This window comes from Heloderma suspectum, chromosome 4, assembly GCF_057233095.1.
Source record: "Heloderma suspectum isolate Gila_16-S chromosome 4, 16-S_ref, whole genome shotgun sequence".
Classification (NCBI taxonomy): Eukaryota; Metazoa; Chordata; class Lepidosauria; order Squamata; family Helodermatidae; genus Heloderma; species Heloderma suspectum.
The window spans coordinates 1,067,501-1,075,000 of NC_139461.1; positions in this window are offsets into that span (position 1 = coordinate 1,067,501).

Genomic DNA, 7,500 nt, shown 5'->3' on the forward strand with positions numbered 1-7,500 from the left:
GGGGCCTCATGGGAGCGGGGATGATATCAGGGTGGAAAATGAGCCGATAGAGCCCCAGAGCAGTTCTGATTCTGAGGAGGAACAGCAATCTGTGGGAGAGGAGCCCGCTCATCCCTCACAGGCACAGCAGCTGGCAGAGATTCCTCCTGCCGGCATTCCTGGGAGAGATAGTGACCCTGGCAGCAAGAGAGCGCTGGAGGGGGGCTTGCTGGATGCTCGGCGCAGATGCAGGGAGCGGCGACAGATGGAGGGCGCAGAATGGAGGCGCTCCACTCGTTTGGCACGCAAACAACGGTCGCGTCCCGAGGACCCAAGGGAAAGAGGATCTCTCCCTAGCCCATAAGTTCAGGGTCTTCCCGTGGTTCTCCTTCAAACGGGGACCAACTGCCTGACCTGGAGCTTAGCCTACTCTGCTATCTTTCCCCAGTGCTGTTCCTTGCTTTGGCGCTAGTGATTAGTATCTGAAAGAGTCATAAAGGAATAAAGGAATAAAGTCTCGGAAATAATTCCTCGTCGTCTGTTTCCTGAGTTGGCTATTGGTGGGGACTGCAAGAGGCAGCTAGGGTGCTCCTGACAGGCTGCTCGTCAGGTTCACGCTTGTCTCGCACAAACCACATAATTGCACTTACTTGTCCAGAACGTTTGGCTACCTGCAGTTTCACTCTTAGTGAAGGAAGTTTCTTTCACCCTGTGAAGGACGAGGGACAGCTGTAAAGCGGGGAGGACAGGGTTTATCCAGCGCAGTAAAACAGGGACAGAGGAATTTCTTAAGAGACTATAGAATTGGGAGCACGTTCAAAAGTCAGAGAAAAAGAACTAACTGGAGCTGTCGTCCCCCCCTCCCCGAGGAGTATATTCAAGTGTGGCCTCCTCACAGCGACTGGGGGAGGCAAGGCTCTATCTCACTGTAGATTTTCCACTGTTAAAAGAAAGAGGAGAAGGAGGAAGGGGGGAGTTCGGTGGAGAGACCGTATTGGGAAATAGAAAGGAAGATGAGAGCCAGCAAGCACTCGATGAACAAGCTGGGACCGCTCCTGCTGCTCACACTTATGCAAATATAGCTGGGAAAGAGGTGAAACAGGGCAGCCCGGGAGAGGGATGGGGGGGTTGACAGCACCCCATTGGGAGGAAGACGAAGAACCATATAGAATCATAGAAGAGTAGGGCTGGTGGGCTCTCCCACACTGGAGGCATTCAAGAGGAGGCTGGACAGCCATCTGTCAGGGATGACTTGGATTCCTGCATTGAGCAGGGAGTTGGACTCAATGGCCTTGTAGGCCCCTTCCAACCCTACTATTCTATGATTCTAATACCAGACAGGGGTAGGAGTGCTTTTTTGTAGGAGAGGTGACATGAATATTGATTTCATTTTAGAAACACTACCAGGATGTCTGGTGATTATAGGTTTTTCTTTACAAACAGTATCAAAGGATGGATCAAAAGAACTTACAGGGTTTCATTTGTGTGCTCTATATGCTCCAGTTAGAGTAAAAGACAGAAAAGATTTCTGGCCTCATGTAAAAGCTTATTGCAACACACGTCACTATATTAAACTGGCAGGGGATTTTAATAATAGAACAAGGCTTTCCAACAGAGTAAGTTATTTGCCTCAAAAGGATAACAATAATGATCGCGCTAAACAGAAGCCTTTACCCAGGGAGGAGCGAGACTTAAAACAATTTTTTGAGTGCAATAATCTTCTTGATAAAGCGCTGGACATCTCTAGTAGATTTCTTTCCAGTAACCTGTAGGGAAGCTTTTGTTCAAAACCATCCAGCCATGTATGGAGCAAGATACACTTATTGTTGTTCAGTAGTTCAGTCGTGTCCGACTCTTCGTGACCCCATGGACCATAGCACGCCAAGCCTTCCTGTCCTGCGCACTCTCCCAGAGCGTGCTCAAGTTCATATTCATTGCATCGGTAATGCTATCTAGCCATCTCATCCTCTGCTGTCCCCTTCTCCTTTTGCCTTCAGTCTTTCCCAGCATCAGGGTCTTTTCCAGAGAGTTTTCTCTTCGCATTAGGTGGCCAAAATATTGGAGCTTCAGCTTCAATATCTGTCCTTCCAATGAGCACTCAGGGTTGATTTCGTTTAGGATTGACTGATTGGACCTCCTTGCAGTCCAGGGGACTTGTAAGAGTCTTCTCCAGCACCACAGTTCAAAAGCATCAATCCTTCGGCGCTCAGCCTTCCTTATAGTCCAGCTCTCACAGCCATACATTACTACTGGGAAAACCATAGCTTTGATTAGACGGACCTTTGTTGGCAAGGTGATGTCTCTGCTTCTTACTATGCTGTCTAGGTTGGCCATAGCTTTCCTCCCAAGGAGCAAGCGTCTTTTAATTTCATGGCTACAGTCACCGTCTGCGGTGATCTTGGAGCCCAAGAAAGTAAAATCTGTCACTGCTTCCATTTCTTCCCCTTCCATATGCCAGGAAGTGATGGGGCCAAATGCCATGATCTTAGTTTTTTTAATGTTGAGTTTCAAACCAGCTTTTGCACTCTCCTCTTTCACCCTCAACAAGAGGCTCTTTAGATCCTCTTCGCTTTCTGCCGTTAGGGTGGTATCATCTGCATATTGGAGGTTGTTGATAATTCTCCCAGCAATCTTAATTCCGACCTCTGATTCATCCAACCCGGCATTTCTCATGATGTACTCTGCATATAAGTTAAATAAGCAGGGTGACAATATGCAGCCTTGTCGTACTCCTTTCCCAATTTTGAACCACTCGGTTGTTCCATGTCTGGTTCTTACTGTTGCTTCTTGACCCTCGTACAGGTTTCTCAGGAGACAGGTAAGGTGGTCTGCTACTCCCATCACTTTAAGAATTTGCCACAGTTTGTTGTGATCCACACAATCAAAGGCTTTAGCGTAGTCAATGAAGCAGAAATAGATGTTTTTCTGGAATTCTCTTGCTTTCTCCATGATGCAGCGAATGTTGGCGATTTGATCTCTAGTTCCTCTGCCTCTTCGAAACCCAGCTTGTACTTCCGGTAGTTCTCGGTTCGCATACTGCTGAAGCCTAGCTTGTAGGATTTTGAGCATCACCTTGCTGGCATGTGAAATGAGCGCAATTGTGTGGTAGTTTGAACACTCTTTGGCATTGCCCTTCTTTGGAAATGGAATGTAAACTGACCTTTCCCAGTCTTGCGGCCACTGCTGAGTGTTCCAAATTTGTTGGCATATTGAATGCAGCACTTTAACAGCATCATCTTTTAGGATTTTAAATAGCTCAGCTGGAAGACAGTCATCTCCGCTAGCTTTGTTGTTATTAATGCTTCCTAAGGCCCACTTGACTTCACTCTCGAGGATGTCCGGCTCAGGTTCAGTGACCGCACTATCATGGCTATCAAGGACATTACTATCATGGCTATCAAGGACATTAAGATCTTTCCTGTATAGTTCTTCTGTGTATTCTTTCCACCTCTTCTTAATCTCATCTGCTTCTGTGAGGTCCCTGCCTTTTTTGTCCTTTATCATGCCTGTCTTTGCACAAAACGTTCCCTTGAGATCTCCAATTTTCTTGAAGAGATCTCTAGTCTTTCCCATTCTGTTGTTTTCCTCCATTTCTTTGCATTGTTCATTGAAGAAGGCCTTCTTGTCTCTCCTTGCTATTCTCTGGAACTCTGCATTCAGTTGGATATATCTTCCCCTTTCTCCCTTGCTTTTCGCTTCCCTTCTTTCCTCAGCTACTTGTAAAGCCTTATCAGATAGCCACTTTGCTTTCTTGCATTTCTTTTTCTTTGGGATGGATTTCGTTGCTGCCTCCTGAACAATGTTACGGACCTCCGTCCATAGTTCCTCAGGCACTCTGTCTATCAGGTCTAATCCCTGAAATCTATTCCTCACATCCACTGTATATTCATCAGGGATATGATTTAGGTCATACCTGAACGGTTTAGTGGTTTTCCCTACGTTCTTCAATTTAAGCCGAAATTTTGCAAGAAGCAGCTCATGATCTGAGCCACAGTCAGCTCCAGGTCTTGTTTTGACTGACTGTATGGAGCTTCTCCATCTTTGGCTGCAAAGGACATAATCAATCTGATTTCGATATTGACCATCTGGCGACGTCCATGTGTAGAGTCGTCTCTTGTGCTGTTGGAAAAGAGTGTTTGCTATGATCAGCGTGTTCTCTTGGCAAAACTCTATTAGCTTTTGTCCTGCTTCATTTTGTACACCAAGGCCATGCCTGCCTGTTATCCCGGTGATTTCTTGACTTCCTACTTTAGCGTTCCAGTCCCCTATGATGAAGAGGACATCTTTTTTTGGTGTTAGTTCTGGAAGGTGTTGTAGGTCTTCATAGAACGGATCAACCTCAGCTTCTTCGGCCTCAGTGGTTGGGGCATAGACTTGAATTACTGTGATGTTGAATGGTTTGCCTTGGATTCGTACTGAGATCATTCTATCATTTTTAAGATTGTACCCCAGTACTGCTTTTCCCACCCTTTTGTTGACTATGAGTGCTACTCCATTTCTTCTAAGGGATTCTTGCCCACAGTAGTAGATATGATGGTCACCTGAATTAAATTCGCCCATGCTTGTCCATTTTAATTTGCTGATTCCCAAGATGTCGATGTTCAATCTTGCCATCTCATGTTTGACCACCTCCAGCTTACCTTGATTCATTGATCTGACATTCCAGGTTCCTAAACAATATTGTTCTTTACAGCATCGGATTTTCTTTTCACCGCCAGACACATCCACAGCTGAGTGTCCTTTCGGCTTTGGCCCAGCCGCTTCACTCTTTCTGGCGCTACTTGGAAATACCCTCTGCTCTTCCCCAGTAGCATATTGGACACCTTCCGACCTGAGGGGCTCATCTTCCGGCGTCATATCTTTTCGCCTTGTGATACGTTCCATGGGGTTTTCTTGGCAGGAATACTGGAGTGGGTTGCCATTTCCTTCTCCAGTGGACCGCATTTTGTCAGAACTTCTCCGCCAAGACCTGTCCGTCTTGGGTAGCCCTGCACGGCATAGCTTATGGCTTCACTGAGTTACGCAAGCCCCTTCGCCACAACAAGGCAGTGATCCATGAAGGGGATACACTTATTACCAGATCGATAGGATCAGAGCCCCTAAAGAGTTGAAAACAGAGCAAGTTCAACTAGTGGTCACTCCGTGGTCTGATCATGCTATGCTCAGTGTGGACTTTACTATGGGACAGGTATACCCGCGGGGGAAACCCCTTTGGAAGTTAAGGACAAAACTGTTGAATGTTTTCTCCTGTAAAGAATTGCAGCAACGACGGCTGACGTGTTCACTCTGCTGGAGGATGAGGATGAGTTAGGGGAATGGTGGAAAAGGTTTAAAAGGGTGATAAAAAAGAATGTCAAAATTATGAAAGGAAAATTAACAAAGTAGTAAGAGGTTTCCATGAAGCAGTTATAGATTTTTGTGTTGCCATGATAGAGCAAATCGGGGCTTGCCTTATAATAAAGAGATCCTTCAACAGTCATGAAATATTATAGCTGCCTTTCAGGCAAAACAAAAAGAGAAAGAGAAAAATATATTTTAGAGTAAAAGGGCTGGCGGTACATAGAGATGAATGGGCAAAGGCACGTAATCCTAACGCGCCCATGGATATAAGTGGCTTGAGAGAGAAAGAAGAGCGGGAAGTTTCCTTTCACCCGAAGGATATGTTAAATATTACGGGTGCATATTACGAGTGTGTGCACGCTTTAAAGCCAATCTCTGAACTTGAGATCAGACAATATTTCACCTGTCATCTACAAGATCTGGAAGGGGAGCTGTATGAGAAATTAACTAAAGATGTTACAGGTACTTTTACTGAGGAGGAAGTAATGAGGGCAATTACAGAAGGCAGGAGTAAGTCAGGCCCAGGCCCAGATGGGCTTGGATGGAATTACTATAAAAAGTTTAAACAGTGGATTACTCCCCCGTTAACCAAAGTTTACATTTTTTTCTTAACGCAAATGAGGTTGTCTCCATCCTTTTATCAAGGCACTTAATTTTTTTTTCCCAAAACAAGGTGACCTGACATTACCCCAAAACTGGAGGCCCATCGTTCTAATGAACGTGGACTACAGAATTTTTGCCAGACTGCTGAATAACTGTCTTGCAACAATAGCTGGAAAAATAGAGATATCTTCCCAAACGAGTGCAGTACTTGGAAGGTCCGTGCTAGACTCCGTGTGTTTGTTTCATGAAATCTTTGAATTGGTGAGGAAAAGGGAATGGAAAGGGAACATATTGCAAGTGGACCAGACCAAGACTTTTGATAATATGTATCACGGATTCCTCTGGGCTGCACTAAAATGGAGGGGGGTGCCGGATAAATTTATCTGATATGTTCAAACTATATACGAGGCAGCTACAGTTACCCCTCAAATCAATGGCCACAGGTGGAAAAGCATCATGCTAAGATCAGGGGCATGACAGGGATGTCCACTTAGTCCACTGTTGTACATGTTAGTATTAGATACCATGTTGAGCAAATTACAATTAGAGCAAAAAGTACAAGGCCTCACTGAGATCCTGTCACCTCTATGGGAGGTGCACATCAAGTTTGTGGTCCATGCGGACGGTATTTCTTTATTAGCGAACAATACTGAAGAAATCCTTCAAGTGAGGGCAATATTTGAAGACTATGGTAAAGTCTCTGGGGCACAATTAAATTTTCAAAAACATTTTTTTCATAAAGCTGGGCGAGGTGGACAAGCAATTGTATGTCATGTCCATGGATGAGGCATTTCAGGCTGGTATGCAGACGAGCTCAAAAGAAAGACAGGAGCCAGTTGAAGTGAAAATCAGAGGATTATTGTTCTCCATTAAGAGAGGGGGATGGAAGAAAAATTGGCTAGATTGGCTAGAAAAACTAAAAAAGAAAGTCAAAACATGGCAAAATGGGAACTCAACATCTATCAGAAGGCAGTGTACGTTGAGACATACGTCATTCCAATTGCAGCAAACGTAGCCACGGTATATCCTCCCCCTTTGTCGGTAGCAAAAGAAGCTGAAACTACTTTCAGTTCCTCGGGGGAATGGCCACTTTCCCCCTACCTGGAGTGGTGGCCTTCAAAATGATCAATGAAGGGGGACTGGGCTTCCCAGCAGTCACCATGAAATTTGTGGCAGGATTCCCAAGTTTCAGTTTTGGGAAGTACGCCCTCTGGGAACGAGGCCAAACATGTCCCCGTGTGTGGGTCCTCTAATTTGCTAAACACTGGGAGAACAGGAACTGGATGTAGAAAGGGGGAAACTTCTTTCACAGTCTCTGGGACTGTAAGACTCTTGGGCTCAGGCTTTTTCTGGGAAACGTACGCAGTTTTAAAAAAGTATAAAACTGATATGGGCTAATGAAGAGACAGACCCTGTAAAGGTAGTAAAACAAAAGTTGTACAGGGAAATGTTAGAGGTAAATAATTTTCAGCAACACAGGGAGAAAAATTTAAAAAAGGAGTCTCTTACCTTAAACATCAAGAGTATCCAATAGAGTACTTCATGGATAAGCGAATTCCATATAGTTTGTGGGATGTA